Consider the following 18,227-nt stretch of genomic DNA (forward strand, 5'->3'; position numbering starts at 1 on the left):
TCCTCGCCCTCTTCTCCTCCTCGCCCTCTTCTCCTCCTCGCCCTCTTCTCCTCCTCGCCCTCTTCTCCTCCTCGCCCTCTTCTCCTCCTCGCCCTCTTCTCCTCCTCGCCCTCTTCTCCTCCTCGCCCTCTTCTCCTCCTCGCCCTCTTCTCCTCCTCGCCCTCTTCTCCTCCTCGCCCTCTTCTCCTCCTCGCCCTCTTCTCCTCCTCGCCCTCTTCTCCTCCTCGCCCTCTTCTCCTCCTCGCCCTCTTCTCCTCCTCGCCCTCTTCTCCTCCTCGCCCTCTTCTCCTCCTCGCCCTCTTCTCCTCCTCGCCCTCTTCTCCTCCTCGCCCTCTTCTCCTCCTCGCCCTCTTCTCCTCCTCGCCCTCTTCTCCTCCTCGCCCTCTTCTCCTCCTCGCCCTCTTCTCCTCCTCGCCCTCTTCTCCTCCTCGCCCTCTTCTCCTCCTCGCCCTCTTCTCCTCCTCGCCCTCTTCTCCTCCTCGCCCTCTTCTCCTCCTCGCCCTCTTCTCCTCCTCGCCCTCTTCTCCTCCTCGCCCTCTTCTCCTCCTCGCCCTCTTCTCCTCCTCGCCCTCTTCTCCTCCTCGCCCTCTTCTCCTCCTCGCCCTCTTCTCCTCCTCGCCCTCTTCTCCTCCTCGCCCTCTTCTCCTCCTCGCCCTCTTCTCCTCCTCGCCCTCTTCTCCTCCTCGCCCTCTTCTCCTCCTCGCCCTCTTCTCCTCCTCGCCCTCTTCTCCTCCTCGCCCTCTTCTCCTCCTCGCCCTCTTCTCCTCCTCGCCCTCTTCTCCTCCTCGCCCTCTTCTCCTCCTCGCCCTCTTCTCCTCCTCGCCCTCTTCTCCTCCTCGCCCTCTTCTCCTCCTCGCCCTCTTCTCCTCCTCGCCCTCTTCTCCTCCTCGCCCTCTTCTCCTCCTCGCCCTCTTCTCCTCCTCGCCCTCTTCTCCTCCTCGCCCTCTTCTCCTCCTCGCCCTCTTCTCCTCCTCGCCCTCTTCTCCTCCTCGCCCTCTTCTCCTCCTCGCCCTCTTCTCCTCCTCGCCCTCTTCTCCTCCTCGCCCTCTTCTCCTCCTCGCCCTCTTCTCCTCCTCGCCCTCTTCTCCTCCTCGCCCTCTTCTCCTCCTCGCCCTCTTCTCCTCCTCGCCCTCTTCTCCTCCTCGCCCTCTTCTCCTCCTCGCCCTCTTCTCCTCCTCGCCCTCTTCTCCTCCTCGCCCTCTTCTCCTCCTCGCCCTCTTCTCCTCCTCGCCCTCTTCTCCTCCTCGCCCTCTTCTCCTCCTCGCCCTCTTCTCCTCCTCGCCCTCTTCTCCTCTTCTCCTCCTCGCCCTCTTCTCCTCTTCTCCTCCTCGCCCTCTTCTCCTCTTCTCCTCCTCCTCCTCTCCTCCTCCTCGCCCTCTTCTCCTCCTCCTCCTCCTCTTCTCCTCCTCCTCCTCCTCTTCTCCTCCTCCTCCTCCTCTTCTCCTCCTCCTCCTCCTCTTCTCCTCCTCCTCCTCCTCCTCCTCCTCGGCGTTTGAGACAGTCTGTCCTCTCTCCCCCTCTCTCTCTCCTTTTTCCTCTTCTTCCTTCCTCCCTGTGCGTGTCTGAAGGCCGACCCACGCGTTCGCACACGTAGCCGGTGACGGGGTAACGCGTAATTCCCCGCCCTGTGTAGACATGTAAGGCACACGCATACCCCCTGGTAAAGGCCAGGCCCGGGGAGGGGTGATTGCCTGAGCTGATACCTTCTGACCATGCCGATTGGTCCCTCCGTCTGTTTCTCGGGAGGTGTGACCTGAGGTGTCAACATTCACCTAAGACGGTAGTGCCCTCTGAGAGGGTCCCCACAAGGAAGGAGCACGCCATCGGAGACACTGGCAATCATGGGGGATTCCTCCGCAATGGATTTCACTCCATCTGTCTCGACTTCTGCCCAAAAACGGAAACGTGACCAGCCACCAGTGACAAAAGTACTACCGCCTGCCCCACAGTTCCTCGTCGTTTCTCGATCTGAGGACGGAAAGGATTTTTCCTCTGTCAACCCTTTCGTTATCCAGAAGGGTGTAGATGCCATAGCCGGATCTGTCAAATCTTGTACCAGGTTGCGTAACGGTACCTTATTACTAGAAACTGAGAGCGCCTTTCAGGCACAAAAACTGCTTCGGGCCACACTCCTGTACACGTTCCCTGTCCGGGTGGAGGCTCACCGAACTTTCAATTCGTCTCGTGGTGTGGTCTATACTAGCTCCCTCGACGGATTGACTGACGAGGAGATTCAATCATTCCTCGCTGAGCAGGGCGTTACGGCTGTCCATAGGGTCATGAAAAAGGTCAACAATGACCTTGTACCGACCCGGACACTTTTCTTGACCTTCGATAGTGTTAAGCTGCCATCGCGCATCAAGGCGGGCCACGAGGTAATTTCTGTTCGCCCCTATGTCCCGACACCTACGCGCTGCTACCAGTGTCAGCGTTTCAATCACACTCGACAGTCTTGTTCCAATGCGGCTAAATGCGTCACTTGTGGCAGGGATGCCCATGAGGGTGACTGTCCATCTCCGTCTCCTCGTTGTGTGAACTGTCAGGGTGACCATGCAGCATCCTCCCATGACTGTCCTGTCTATAAGGAAGAACGTTGTATCCTAGAAATTGGGGTCAAAGAGAAAGTGTCCACCTCGGCTGCTCGCAAGCTATTGGCTAGTAGGAAGCCCACGCTGCTCTCAGCGGGGAAATACAGTACTGTCCTCGCCTCTCCTCGGACTACCAGAGAGGTGGCAACCCAGACATGCGATCTGACCTTCAGCACCAGTCGTCCGTTCGGCCAGTGCTAAGATCGCCCGGTCGACGTCTCCTCTTCCTCCCGTCACCCCTCAGACACAAGCACCTTCATCAGCTTCTGCCAAGACGAAGACCCAGAAGTCAGATGCACGGGCCTTCAAGAAGGAACCGTCCCGTGCAGACTTCCTACGTACCTCGACCTCCCAGCCTTCGACCGGTACTTCCACCAAACGTCCTTCCAAGAGGGCTCATAGGAAGCACAGTTCTCCTTCTCCGCCACGGCGCATTTCCTCTCCTGCGCCACCCAGCTGTTGCCGCCCCAGGCCGTCATCCGTTTCGCCTGGCCGCACCGCTGGTAGCCGAACATCTGGCCGTTCACCGGCGGAGGAAGCTCCCCTCCCGGCCATCTTCCCAAGATGGCCGATGAACCTATAGACCCAATGGACGATGACTGTCCGCCTACTGATAGCGGCGGCAGTGCTCGCTGGAAGCCAGGCCCTCAGCGGCCTTCGAGGTGACCCCTTCTTTCATCTTCCTTTTCTTCTTACGATGGCACTTAATCACTGGAATATTAGCAGCATTCGCTCCAACCGAGAGGACTTGATGTAGCTGCTCCGCTTGCACCGTCCGCTCGTCGTAGCCCTCCAGGAAACGAAGCTATGCCCATGCGATCAAATTGCCTTGGCACACTACACCTCTGTGTGTTTTGACCTACCCCCTGTGGTAGGTATCCCGGCTCATGGAGGGGTTATGTTGCTGGTCCGGGATGATATTTACTACGATCCCAACACGTTGCACACCGGCCTGCAGGCAGTTGCCATCCGCATTACTCTCCCCACTTTTACATTTTCCATTTGTACCGTTTACACTCCGTCATCTGCCGTTACCAGGGCAGACATGATGCAAATTATTGCTCAGCTACCTACACCATTTTTGTTAACTGGAGACTTCAATGCCCACCATCCGCTTTGGGGCTCTCCAGCATCCTGCCCGAGGGGCTCCCTGTTAGCAGACCTTTTCAACCAGCTCAATCTTGTCCGCCTCAATACTGGCGCCCCTACTTTTCTTTCAGACACATCTCACACCTATTCCCATTTAGACCTCTCTATATGTACTCCCCAACTTGCACGCCGGTTTGAGTGGTATGCACTTTCTGATATATATTCGAGCGACCACTTCCCGTGTGTTATCCATCTCCTGCAGCATACCCCCTCTCCGTGCTCCTCTAGTTGGACCCTCTCCAAGGCAGACTGGGGGCTCTTCTCTTCCAGGGCGACCTTTCAGGATCAAACCTTTACAAGCTGCGATCGTCAGGTCGCACACCTCACGGAAGTCATTCTCACTGCTGCTGAATATTCCATCCCTCACCCTACTTCTTCTCCACGTCGCGTACCGGTCCCCTGGTGGACTGCAGCATGTCGAGACGCTTTACGTGCTCGTCGACGTGCTTTACGCACCTTTAAACGCCACCCTACAGTGGCGAATTGTATCAATTATAAACGATTACGTGCTCAGTGTCGTCGTATTATTAAAGAAAGCAAGAAAGCCAGCTGGGCTGCTTTCACAAGCACCTTCAACAGTTTTACTCCTTCTGTTGTCTGGGGTAGCCTGCGCCGGCTATCTGGCTTGACGGTCGCGAATGACGTCCTTGTGGCCCCTGAGGATGTCTCCAATGCCTTCGGCCGCTTTTTCGCCGAGGTTTCGAGCTCCGCTCATTACCACCCTGCCTTCCTCCCCCGCAAACAGGCAGAGGAGGCTAGGCAACCTAACTTCCGCTCCTCGAATCGTGAAAGTTATAATGCCCCATACACCATGCGGGAACTCGAAAACGCACTTGGCCGATCACGGTCCTCCGCTCCAGGGCCTGATTCTATTCATATTCAGATGCTGAAGAACCTTTCTCCTGCGGGTAAAGGTTTCTTTCTTCGTACTTATAATCGCATCTGGATTGAGGGACATGTTCCCGCATGCTGGCGCGAGTCTATTGTTGTCCCGATTCCTAAGCCGGGGAAGGACAAGCACTTGCCTTCCAGTTATCGACCCATCTCGCTTACCAGCTGTGTCTATAAAGTGATGGAGCGAATGGTTAACTCTCGATTGGTTTGGCTGCTCGAGTCTCGACGCCTACTTACCAATGTACAATGTGGATTTCGTAGGCGCCGCTCTGCTGTTGACCATCTGGTTACCTTCTCGACCTTCATTATGAATAACTTCTTGCGGAAGCGCCCGACCGCGGCTGTGTTCTTTGATTTGGAGAAGGCTTACGACACCTGTTTGAAGGCGGGCATTCTCCGCACCATGCATACATGGGGCCTTCGCGGCCGCCTCCCTCTTTTTATTCGTTCTTTTTTAATGGATCGACAGTTCAGGGTACGTGTGGGTTCTGTCCTGTCCGACACCTTTCGCCAGGAGAATGGGGTGCCACAGGGCTCAGTTTTGAGCGTCGCTCTCTTCGCCATCGCGATCAATCCAATAATGGATTGCCTCCCAGCTGATGTATCAGGCTCCCTTTTCGTGGACGATTTTACCATCTATTGCAGCGTGCAGTGTACACGTGTCCTGGAGCGCTGTCTTCAGCGTTCTCTTGACCGTCTTTACTCCTGGAGTGTCGCCAATTGCTTCCGTTTTTCTGCCGAGAAGACGGTCTGTATTAACTTCTGGCGCGACAAAGAGTTTCTCCCACCGTCCTTACGACTCGGTCCCGTTGCTCTCCCAATCGTGGAGACAACAAAATTTTTAGGTCTTACATTTGGCAGGAAACTTAGCTGGTCTCCACATGTGTCTTATTTGGCTGCCCGTTGTACCCGTTCTTTAAATGTCCTCCGTGTTCTCAGTGGTATGTCGTGGGGAGCGGATCGAACCGTCCTGCTTCGTCTATATCGGTCGATCGTCCGCTCCAAGCTGGATTATGGGAGCTTCATCTAATCCTCTGCACGGCCATCCATCTTACGCCGCCTCAACACCATACAACATTGGGGTTTACGACTTGCGATCAGAGCATTTTATACTAGTCCCGTAGAGAGTCTTCATGCTGACACTGGCGAATTGCCACTCACCTACCGGCGCGATATACTGCTTTGTCGGTATGCCTGTCGGCTACTGTCAATGCCCGACCACCCGTCTTATCGTTCCTTTTTTGACGACTCTCTCGACCGTCAATACGGGTTGTATGTCTCTGCCCTGCTACCCCTGGATTTCGCTTTCGTCGCCTCCTTCAACACCTTAATTTTTCACTCCCTGCAACCTTTCGAGTGGGCGAGAGCCACACGCCACCTTGGCTCCAGGCTCCGGTCCGCTTTCACCTTGACCTCAGCTCGCTCCCAAAAGAGGTTACCCCCGGTTCGGTCTACCACTCCCGTTTTGTTGAACTTCTTTCGAAGTTCATCAATATGACCTTCATTTATACAGATGGCTCAAAGACCAATGAGGGGGTTGGGTGTTCTTTTATTGTCGGGGCACAAAGTTTCAAATACCGGCTCCATGGCCATTGTTCGATTTTCACAGCTGAGCTCTTTGCCCTCTACCAGGCTGTTCTTTACATCTGCCGCCACCGACATTCTGCTTATGTCATCTGCTCTGATTCCCTGAGCGCCATCCAGAGCCTCAGTGATCCGTATCCAGTTCACCCTGTCGTGCACCGGATCCAACGCTCTCTTCAGCAGCTGGTGGACGTCGGTTCTCCGGTTAGCTTTATGTGGGTCCCTGGCCATGTCGGTATCCCTGGGAACGAAGCTGCAGATGCCGCGGCCAAGGCTGCGGTCCTCCAGCCTCGGACAGCTTCTTGTTGTGTCCCTTCATCAGACTGTAGCAGGGTCATTTGTCGGCGCATTTTATCGCTGTGGCATGCCGATTGGGCTGCACTTACGGACAAGCAGCTTCTGGCCTTGAAACCTCTTCCCGCAGCTTGGACGTCCTCCTCCCGCCCTTCTCGGCGGGAGGTCGTTTTGGCCCGGTTACGCATTGGACACTGCCGGTTCAGCCATCGCCATCTGCTGACGGCTGCGCCGGCGCCGTTCTGCCCATGTGGGCAATTGCTGACGGTCCGCCACATTTTGATGTCCTGTCCAGATTTTAACACACTGCGTCTAGATCTTAACCTGCCATGTACTTTAGATGCCATTTTAGCAGATGACCCACGAGCAGCTGCTCGTGTTCTTCGTTTTATCAATTTGACAAACCTCTCTAAGGACATTTGATGATGCTGTTTTTTAATCCTATGCCTGTCAGTCTGTCTTTTATCGTGTTTTCCCTTTTAGTTGTTGTTTTAAACTTGTGCCTCGCGGTGCATTCTTAACGTAGTCAGGGCGCTAATGACCATTGAAGTTGTGCGCCCTAAAACCACAAAAAAAAACCCAGCTCCCCCTGCCATTCCTCCTTTTGGAGGACTTAAATGCCCACCACCCTTTATGGGGTGGGGCCCAAATCTCCAGCCAGGGTAGGAATGTTGAGGCTCTCTTGGCACAGCAGGAAGTTTGCCTCCTTAACACTGGTTCTCCCACATATTTTATCTTGACTCATGGCACATATTCGGCCATTGACCTCTCTTAGTAGCCCAGGTTTTCTTCCATGCCTCAGTTGGAGGGTCCACGACCTCTGTGGTAGCGACCTCTGTGGGAGCGACCACTTTCCTATCCTGGTTTCTCTTCAATTCCAACCCCCTGACCAGCTGCCATGATGGTCTATTCGTGGAGCTGATTGGGCAGCCTACACGTCAGCTACTATGGCCATTACTCCGCTTCCTGGTGACATTGATTCGGCAGTGGACAAGGTCACTATGGCCATTGTTTCTGCTGCCAAAGCAACTGTCCCTTGCTCTTCAAGTACCCTAAGGTGTAAGTCAGTCCCTTAGTGGACACAAGAGATTGCAGAAGCTATCGGGAACTGCTGGCAAGCCCTGCAACGATAACAGCGTCATCCTTCCCTAGAGAATCTGTTTGCCTTTAAATGGCTGCGGGCCCGGGCTCGGCAGTTAATCCAGTGGAGCAAACAGGACTGCTGGGAACGATATGTTGCCACCACAGGTTCTCGCACCTCCCCATCTCAGGTGTGGTCGAGGGTTCTGCGCATTTTTGTCTTTCGCCCTCATATGTCTGTCCCTTGCCTTTCTCTTCAGGGTACACTTTGTACTGGCCCAATCACCATCGCCAAACATCTGGCAGACTACTTCGCTCGTATTTCCGCGACAGCAGGCTGCAGCACAGAATTCAGCGCCATTAAAGAGCAGGCTGAGCGGACGCAGCTGTCGTTTCGCACGCAATGTTGGGAACGATACAACGCCCCATTTAGTGAATGGGAGTTCCAAAGTGCCCTTACAGCTTGCCCCGATACCTCTCCAGGTCCAGACCGAATTCACAACCAGTTTCTTCGCCATCTCTCGGCTCACTGTCAGGGTGAATTACTCGACCTGTTCAACCGCATCTGTATGGAGGGCGTTCTCCCAACTCGTTGGCAGGATAGCATTACCAACCTGGTGCAGATCCGCTGGTGGTTGATAGCTATCGCCCTAGCAGCTTTACCAACGTTATGTGCAAACAGATGGTGAGTCGGGGGCTCATGTGGATCCTCGAAGCTCGGGGCATCCAATCCCAGCAACAGGGGGGCTTCCGTCAGGGCTGCTCAGCGATCGACAATTTAGTCTCGCTAGAGTCGGCTATTCGTACAGCTTTTACTCTGCGAGAACATCTAGTTGCTGTTTTCTTTGATCTTCGGAAGGCATACGATACCACCTGGCCCCATCATATCCTTGCTATGCTGCACGAATGGGGCTTACGGGGTCCACTTCCAATTTTTCTACGGAATTTTCTGTCCAATAGCTCCTTTTGGGTTAGAGTTGGCATTTATTTTAGCTCTGCTCATATTCAGGAGAACGGTTTCCTGCAGGGCTCGGTTCTGTGTTCCCCTCTTTTTGCTGGCGATTAATGGTCTTGCGGCTGCAGTGGGCTCATCAGTCTGTTCCTCTCTATATGCCGATGACTTTTGTCTTTATTACAGTGTGCAAGCATCAGTGTCGCTGAACGGCGGCTGCAGGGAGCTATCCGTAAGGCACATTTTTGGGCATCCAACCATGGTTTTCAGTTCTCCGCCTCTAAGACCCAAGTGATGCATTTGTCATCGTCGAACGGTCCACCTCCATCCAGAGCTCTAACTTGCCAATGAACTACTTCGTATTGAGGAGATGCATCGCTTCCTTGGTATGCTGTTTGATGCTCGGCTCACTTGAACACCTCATCTTTGCAAGCTTAAACAACAGTGCTGGTGGCACATAAACATCATTTGCTGCCTGAGCAACACCGTTTGGGGGGCTGAACGAACAACCCTCCTGCAGCTCTATAAGGCCTTAGTCCAGTCCCATCTTGGTTACGGGAGCATGGTGTACGACTCAGCAGCACCTTCAACGTTGCAGGTCTTTGACCTGATTCTCCATTGTGGCGTCAGACTGGCGACGGGTGCCTTCCACACTAGTCCGGTGACTAGCCTTCTTGTAAAAGCTGGAATCCCTGCCCTACGATTCCACTGCCAACAGTTGCTTGCGTCATACATCGCCCGCATCCATGCCTCGCCCAACCACGTAAACCGCAGGCTCCTTTTTCCATCCACTGCGCTCCCCTCCCCACGACGGCGGCCTAGGTCGGGTCTCCCGATCGCGGTCCGCGTTCGTTCCCTTCTCTCGTCACTGGAGTCCTTTCCCCTTCCTCCATCCTTCCGGCCCTCTTCTCCTACCCCTCCTTGGTCACTCCCTCGCTTGCGGCTTTGCTTGGATTTGTCCTGCAACTCGGTCCTCCGTTCCACCTGTCAGTCTTCGTCAACAATTCCTGGCTCTTCTTACCTCGTTTGGCGAAGCAGATGTAGTCTACACAGATTGTTCTGTGGTCGATGGACGCACTGGGTTTGCTTTCATCCATGGAGCCTACGTTGAGCAGCATTCCCTGCCTTGTGGGAGCAGTGTTTTCACTGCAGAGCTGGTTGCTCTTTATTGCGCACTCGCTCACCTTTCCTCCTGCCCTGGGGAGTCATTTGTCATATGCAGTGACTCCGAGTGCATTGCAAGCACTCGACCAGTGTCCTTCCAGGGGGTCCACAACTCTTTTGTGGATACATGTGTAGCGAGCACGGGACCCCAAGCTAATGTGGCCTTCCTTCCTTTCCAGGCTGCATACCTTCCCTTTCTGCATCCTTCCCCATCCCCCACCTTCGCTCCCCCCCCCCCCCTCCCCATCACCTCTGGCTCTTTCCTTCCCTTTCCCCCCCTCTGGGAGTAAGGTTTGTGCCTACGTCCGGAGACGGACGCTAGTAAATGTACTGCATTCTTCGCCTTCCTTGCTTGTATGTCTTCATCCTTCCTTTGTACTTCTCTTTTCCTTACCTCTTCTTTCCTTTCCTTTTCTCTGCTGCGGCGTTTGAGACCTCTTCTTTCCTTTCCTTTTCTCTTTCTTCCTCCCTGTGCGTGTCTGAAGGCCGACCCACGCCTTTTTGTGCGTAGCCAGTGACGGGGTAACGCGTAATTCCCCACCCCGGGTAGACAGGTAGGACACGTACGTACCCCCTGGTAACGGCCAGGCCCAGGGAGGGGTGATTACCCGAGCTGATAACTTCCGAAAGTGCCGATTGGTCCCTCCATCCGTTTGTCAGGAGGTGTGACCTGAGGTGTGAACAATCACCTAAGGCGGGAGTGCCCTCAGAGAGGGCCCCCACAAGGGAGGAGCGCGCCATCAGAGACGCCGGTAATCATGGGGGATTCTTCCGCAATGGTTTCCTCACCTTCCACTATGTCTGCTCACAAGTGTAAGTTCACTCAGTCTCAGCCACAGTCAGTTCTTCCATCGTTGCCACAGTTCCTTGTTGTTTCTCGGTCTGACGAAGGTCACGACTTCTCCACGGTCAACCCTTTCAGTATTCAGAAAGGTGTCGACGCAATTGCAGGTCCTGTAAATTACGGAATGGCACCTTGTTGTTAGAAACAGTCAGTGCCCTCCAGGCACAAAAATTGCTGCGTACTTCACTGCTACAGACATTCCTTGTCCGGGTGGAAGCGCACCGCACTTTAAATTCATCATGTGGGGTCGTTTATACACGCTCCCTCGACGGATTGTCCGACGAGGAAATTAAACACTACCTGTCTGACCAGGGTGTAACGGCTGTTCAGTCATGAAAAGGGTTGACACGAACCTCATTCCAACCTGTACTGTCTTCTTGATATTTGACAAAGTTCAACTCCCATCGAAAATCAAAGTGGGCTAGGAGATAATCTCCGTTTGCCGTTACATCCCAAACCCTACGCGTTGCTGTCGGTGTCAGCGGTTCAATCACACCAGCCAGTCCTGTTCCAATCCGGCCAAATGTGTTGTGTGTGGCAAGGATGCCCATGAGGGTGCCTGTCCACCTCCATCCCCTCGCTGCATCAACTGTATGGGTGACCACGCTGCTTCCTCTCGAGATTGCAACGTTTTCTAGGACGAAAAGCTCATCCATGAAATCAGACTGAAGGAGAAGGTGTCGACCTTTGCTGCTCGAAAATTATTCGCCAGTCAACAGCCCACCGTGCCTCAGACAGGAAAACACAGCACTGTCCTTGCCTCTCCTCGGCCATCAAAGGAGGTGGCCATGCAGACTTGTGACCTCACCTTCAGTACCACGGTCGTCAGATCGTCCAGCGCAAAGATCGCCCGTTCAACCTCCCCACTTTCGCCTGCTCACTCAATGGCTCACCCTTCGTCAGGTTCTGCTAAATCCCGAGCCCAAAAGTCAGACACCAAGACTTCGAAAAAAAAGCACACTCATGAACATTTTTACGTACCCCAACTTCACAACCATCGGTTCCTCCTTCTAAACATCATAATTCCAAGAAGGCTACAAAGAAACCCAGTTCATCTCCTTCTCCGCCAAGGCGTGTCCCATCTACAGCACCTCCTGGCGGAAATCGCCCTCGGCCGTCTTCTGTGTCGCCGAGGCGCACTGCTGGCGGCCGATCAACCGGCCGATCGCTGGTGCCAGGAGCTGCTCCTAAACAACCTATGGATCAGGATCTTCTGCCTTCGGCTGAATGCCACACCATGCTGTCGGTCGCAAGCTCTGAGCAGTCGTTGAGTTGACAGCAACTTTGGTCACATTCCTCCATTTTCTGTTCACCCTATGTCCATTATCCACTGGAATATCCGCGGTATTCGAGCCAATCGGGATGAATTGTCGATCCTCTTACGATCCTGCTCGGCGGTCATCTTCTGTCTTCAGGAAACAAAGCTGCGTCCCCATGACCGCTTTGTTCTCCCTCATTTTCAGTCCATCCGATATGATCTCCCCTCTGTTGAAGGCACTCCAGCACATGGAGGACTCATGATTCTTCTCCATGATACTCTCCATTATCACCCAATCCCCTTAAACACTTCCTTCCAAGCTGTCGCCATCCGTCTTTCCCTTTCCGGATACACGTTCTTTCTTTGTACTGTATACATTCCATCATTCACACCAATGGCATGAGCTGATCTCCTTCATCTTCTTGGTCAGCTTCCACACCCCTATTTGCTGGTTGGGGACTTCAATGCCCACCACCCGCTTTGGGGATCTTCACATCCATGTGGCTCACTATTGCTAGACGTCTTCCACCAAACGGATCTTGTTTGCCTCAACACTGGGGTCCCTACATTTTTATCTGCCTCCACAACAAATTTTTCTCATTTGCACCTTGCGGTCGGTACTGTTCCGCTAGCTCGGCGCTTCGAATGGTTCGCCCTTGATGATACACACTCGAGTGACCACTTTCCATGTGTCCTTAGACTGCAGCCTCAACTGCCATACATGAGCCCGCGATGCTGGAAGTCTGTCCAAGCTGATGGGGCACTTTTTTCGTCTCTGGCGACATTTGATGACCGTCACTTTCCCAGCGTCGACGATGAGGTCACACATACTACCAACGTTATTCTTACAGCTGCGGAACATTCAATACCACGCACCTCCGAATTGCCCCGGCGCCCCCCAGTTCCTTGGTGGAACGAGGCATGCCGTGATGCACTACGTGAGCGGCGACGTGCTCTCCGCTTTGTCCGCCACCATCCTACTTTGGCCAACTGTATCCGCTATAAGCAGTTCCGTGCGCGATGCCGTCGTGTCATCCGCGATAGCAAGAAGGCGAGCTGGAAATTCTTTATTAGCTCATTTAACACCTTCACTCCCTCCTCGGAAGTTTGGAGTCGGCTTCGACGGTTCTCAGGCGCGCCTAGTTTCTCCCCAGTGTCTGGGCTCACTGTCGCGCATGATACATTCGTGGACCCCGTCACAATTTCTAACTCGTTGGGTCAGCACTTTGCTGAGATTTCGAGCTCTTCAAATTACCCGCCAGCGTTTCTCCCGAAGAAGTGCGACCTCTTGCTTTCTCCTCTCAAAATCGCGAAAGCTACAATACTGTTTTCTCCATGCAGGAACGCCAACATGCGCTCTCTTCTTCTCGCTCCTCCGCCCCAGGACCGGATAGTATTCACGTCCAAATGTTGCTACATTTATCAACCCATAGTCTGCGTTACCTCCTTCGCCTTTATAATCGAATTTGGACCGACAGTACTTTTCCCAGACGATGGCGGGAAGCTATCGTCGTTCTTGTTCCGAAACCTGGAAAGGACAAACATCTCCCCTCTAGCTATCGCCCCATTTCTCTCACGAGTAGTGTCTGTAAGGTTTTGGAGCGTATGGTGAATTACCGTTTAGCGTGGTGGCTGGAATCCCGCAGTCTTTTAATACCTGCCCAATGCGGATTCCGAAAGCATCGTTCTGCAGTTGACCATCTTGTTGCTCTCTCCACTTACATCATCAACAATTTTGTCCGGAAACGCCAAACAGTAGCAATATTTTTTGATCTGGAGAGAGCATACGATACCTGTTGGAGGACAGGCATCCTCCGCACGCTGTTCTCTTGGGGCTTTCGAGGTCGGCTGCCCCTTTTTCTTCGCGAATTTATGGCAGAGCGCATATTTAGAGTGCGGGTGAACACTACTCTCTCCTGTACTTTCTCCCAAGAAAACGGGGTACCCCAGGGCTCCGTGCTGAGTGTTATACTGATTGCCATTACCATAAATCCCATTATGTACTGTCTCCTGCCCGATGTCTCAGGCTCCCTCTTTGTGGACGATTTTGCGATGTACAACATCTCTCAACGGACCAGCCTTTTTGAACGACCCCTTCAAGGATGTCTCGATCGCCTCCACTCTTGGAGCATCGAAACCTGCTTCCGCTTTTCTCCCAGTAAGACCGTTTGTGTTAATTTTTGGCGACGTAAGGAGTTTCTTCCGCCCTCCTTACATCTAGGACCTGTCAACCTCCCGTTTTCGGACGTCGCTAAATTCTTGGGTCTTATGTTTGACAGAAAACTGTGCTGCTCCTCCCACATTTCCTATCTTTCGGCTCGCTGTCTGCGATCCCTCAACACCCTCCGTGACCTGATTGGTACCTCCTGGGGAGCGGACCGAGTGGTCCTTCTCCGCCTCCATCGCGCCTTAGTGCGCTTGAAATTGGACTATGGAAGCATAGTCTACTCCTCTGCTCGGCCGTCTATTCTTCGTCGTCTCGACTCTATCCACCACCATGGATTACGTTTAGTGTCTGGAGCTTTTTACACCAGCCCTGTGGAAAGCCTTTATGCTGAGACTGCTGAAGCTCCGCTGTCCAATCGGCGAGCAGTCCTTCTGAGTCGTTATGCTAGCCATCTGTCTTCCATGCCTGCTAATCCGGCCCATGACATTTTTTCGACGCCTCCTTTGATGTAGGGTATGCAGGCCGCCCCTCCTCCCTACTACCACCACCGGGAGTCCGCTTCCGTCAACTCCTCCATTCTCTTTCCTTCCGCTTTCATAAAACCTTCTTGACAACTTGGGGTACAGCACCGCCTTGGCTGCGTCCCCGGATCTGCCTGCTCCGTGACCTTTGTCGATTTCCCGAGGATGGTAACCCTTCACTTGTTTATCGCCGGGCATTTGCTGCTCTATGTGCACAAATGGCGGAAGCCACATTTATTTACACCGACAGCTCGAAAACATCGTTAGGTGTAGGGAGTGCCTATAATGTTGGCGACACCCCAAATCACTTTCGGCTTCCCGACCAGTGTTCGGTTTATACTGCGGAGCTTTACGCTGTTCTCCAGGCTGTCCACTACATCCGCCGCCATAAGCGGATACAGTGCGTTATCTGCTCAGATTCTCTCAGCTCTCTCCTCAGTCTCAAAGCTCTTTACCCTGTGCACCCTCTGGTACACCGCATTCAGGACTGTCTGCGCTTGCTCCACATGGGGGGCGTCTCGGTGGCGTTCCTCTGGCTCCCAGGACACGTTGGTATCTGTGGAAATGAGGCGGCCGATATTGCAGCCAAGGCTGCAGTCTCTCTTCTTAGGTCAGCTATCCAATCGATTCCCTTCGCCGATCTACGGAGCGTTTTATGTCGTCGTGTTGTTCATTTATGGCACGCACATTGGTCGACGCTTCCCCGTAATTAATTGCGGGACGTGAAAGCTCTTCCTTGTGCTTCGACCTCTTCCTCCCGAACGTGTCGTCGGGAGGAGGTAATTTTAACTAGACTCCGGATAGGGCACTCTATTTTTAGCCATCGACATCTTTTAAGCGGCGATCCTCCCCCACTCTGTCCCCACTGCTCTCAGCTGTGGACGGTAAGACACCATTTAACTGAGTGCCCCTATTTTACTCCGTTACGCTCCCGTCTACAGCTATCGCCTGATATATCGTCGATTTTAGCAGATGACACGCGCTCAGCCGATCGCGTTCTCGAGTTTATTAGTGCCAGTGAAATGACGTCAGTCATTTGAAGCTTTTTTTGGGGACAACCATCCCCTTTCTGTAGTGGATTTTTAAGCCTCCCTTCTGCTTTTAGTTTCTCCAATTTTATGACTTTCGTTTCCATTGCTGCTGGTTTCCATTTTAGGTTTCTTACTGTTTCCTAAGTCACGGACTGGGCGCTAATGACCATAGCAGTTTTGCGCCCTGAAAACCAAAACAAAAAAAACTCGACCAGTGTTTTTCGGGACCCTTTGGTGCGCGGTATTCAGGATGACGTTTTTGCTCTCGCAGAGTGTGGTCGTTCAGCGACGTTCGTGTGGACCCTGGGCCACATCGGCATTCCAGGGAACGAACGTGTTGATCGTTTGGCCAAGCAGGCCACCACTTCGCCACCCCTGGAGCTTGGTCTTGTGGAAAGAGACCTCTGGTCAGCCCTACATCGGTAGGTCCGCGATGTCTGGAGCTCTGAATGGTCTGTCTTGAACACTCCAAATAAGCTCCACATGATCAAGTCATACATGGCAGTATGGAACTCACCCTTGAGGGGCACGCTTAGGGACTCAGCTGTGGATCAACCGCGTATGTCCAATTCGGAGACGGCAGAGAACTATCTCCTTTGTCGTGAGAACCCGCCCAAGTGTCGCTGTGATGCAGGGCTCACAGTGGTCCATCTTCTGATGGACTGCCCCCTTTTAGTCCCCTTGCGGCAGTCCTTTAATTTACCAACTGCACTTCCTTCAATTCTCGGTGACGATGCTTCTATAGCTGACCGTTTTACGTTTTATCTGTGCAGCTGGGTTTTATCACTCGCTCTAGTGTGGGCGCTCTCGCATGATTTCTCAGGCTACACCCACTCCAGTGACCTTCAATTGTGACTTGGATACCAAAATAGTCTCTTATGGAAACAAGTTGCGTTGGTACCTTTCTCAACGCTTTCCAGCTAGAGGTTCTTAGTTTGTCGTTAAGGGGTTGACCTTTTACCTGATCCATCAACCACTGTAGTCGGTTTTACTCTAGTCAACTATTTGCTCTGCTCCTTTTGAGTGTCCTCTATTTTGTGTTACTGCGGTGTTCATTTTAGCTCTGTACCCCTTGGTGTTCCCTCCCTCTGGGTGCAGAAGTTACGCCTTTACTGTATAGGTCTTTTACAAGTATGTCTGTTTGGAACTGGGAACTGATTACCTCGATGTTTAGCCCCATCAGACCCCAAAACCAACCAACCATCTTTGAGCGCCATTCAGTCTCCGTGACCCATATTCAGACCACCCTCTCGTGCAACGTATTCAATGGTCCCTTCAGTCGCTAGTTGATACTGGCGCTCGTGTCTTTTTTGTTTTATTCCTGGCCACCTTGGTGTGCCTGGGAATGAAGCTGCTGATGCTGCGGCCAAGGCTGCCGTCCTCCTGCCTCAGGCAGCTTCCTTTTGTGTCCCATCAACTGATTTTAGTGGGGTTCTTTGTCGGCATGTTTCATCATTGTGGCATGAGGCTTGGTCCTCTCTCCATGAAAATAAGCTTAGGGCCATCAAACCGATCCCGACGGCTTGGAAGACCACCTCACGCCATTCTTGGCCAGGTTGCGGATTGGGCATTGCCGATTTAGCCACCGCTACCTGTTGTCCAGTGACCCCGCCCCGCAGGGCTGCTGTGGTCATCCATTGACGGTGCGCCATGTTTTATTGTCCTGTCCCCGTTTTATTCACTCGTGTTGTCCTATGTCTGCCGTCTACCTTACAGGAACTTTTAGCTGATGACGCTCGAGCAGCTGCTCGTGTCCTTCGTTTTATTACACTGCCGGATTTGTCCAAAAAGATCTAACTTTTGTTTTCCTGCGTCTTTGTAAGTACTTTGTGATGTTGCCCCCTTTCGTTTTTCTACGCTATTAGTGCACTAACGTTTGTGACTGGGCGCTACTGACCTTAGTAGCTGAGCGCCCTAAACAAAGAAAGACGTACTTGTGAAATATATTCTAGTAAACTCTGTAAACCTTGCGCAGCCAACTGATGTTAAGTACTGTGTACACATGTGTGAGAAATTCTGCTCGAAAAATCAAGTTCCTGATTATTCTTGTGTCGAATTTCATACGTAAAGAGAAATAAACGACAGGGAGCACTTGATATAAAATCCAATTCCTCAAACTTGCTGTAAGAAACCAATTGATTTTGTGCTTTAATAAGATCTCTTCTGTTTCAGGCGTTGTCTGCCAGGAAGGACGATGCATAGGAACTCATATTGGTTCGACAATGTCGCGTCCATCTACGCAGGAAGCCATCAGGGTCACTTACGTCTGACTAATGGTGAGCGACCGATTATTTATTTTCCACCGAAGACTAAATATTAAGAAAATAATCACCCCTCCTTCCAAGAGTTTAATAACGTAAAAGACACTGCTCGTAGTACTCAGGATCTACTTCATGTTTGAGCTCCAGCAGTGAATTTCATGTGGCAGGGCAAATGTAAAGTGTTTAACAAAGTTGTTCATATCTCTAAAGTCGAACCATTCAGATTGGAGACAGTGTTGCATTCATTCCTTTCATAGGTAAACTTTACTGTACTTTTTCATGAACATGTGAAGTCCCGTCATTCTTTCCCCTATTGCCTTCTGGCGCAGAGAAGCACCTGCTCATCCAGTGTCACGGAACTGGTGGAGCAACTTACAGGAACAGTCCCATACAAAGGTGACGACAAACAATTCCTACCGCACTGGGAGGGACGTATATCG

The 18,227-nt window shown here is 52.7% G+C and overlaps 1 long non-coding RNA gene across 2 annotated transcripts in view; it reads left to right on the forward strand.

Annotated features, from left to right (window-relative positions):
- The window catches only part of LOC126469577 (uncharacterized), a 305,340-nt gene that overhangs the window by 191,949 nt on the left and 95,164 nt on the right, over positions 1-18,227 (forward strand). For both annotated transcript variants that reach the window (XR_007586022.1, XR_007586023.1), the window contains exon 3: positions 17,699-17,802. This is a non-coding gene — a long non-coding RNA (uncharacterized LOC126469577). The remainder of the gene's footprint in view (positions 1-17,698; positions 17,803-18,227) is intronic.

Source organism: Schistocerca serialis, chromosome 3 (assembly GCF_023864345.2).
Source record: "Schistocerca serialis cubense isolate TAMUIC-IGC-003099 chromosome 3, iqSchSeri2.2, whole genome shotgun sequence".
NCBI classification, from domain to species: domain Eukaryota; kingdom Metazoa; phylum Arthropoda; class Insecta; order Orthoptera; family Acrididae; genus Schistocerca; species Schistocerca serialis.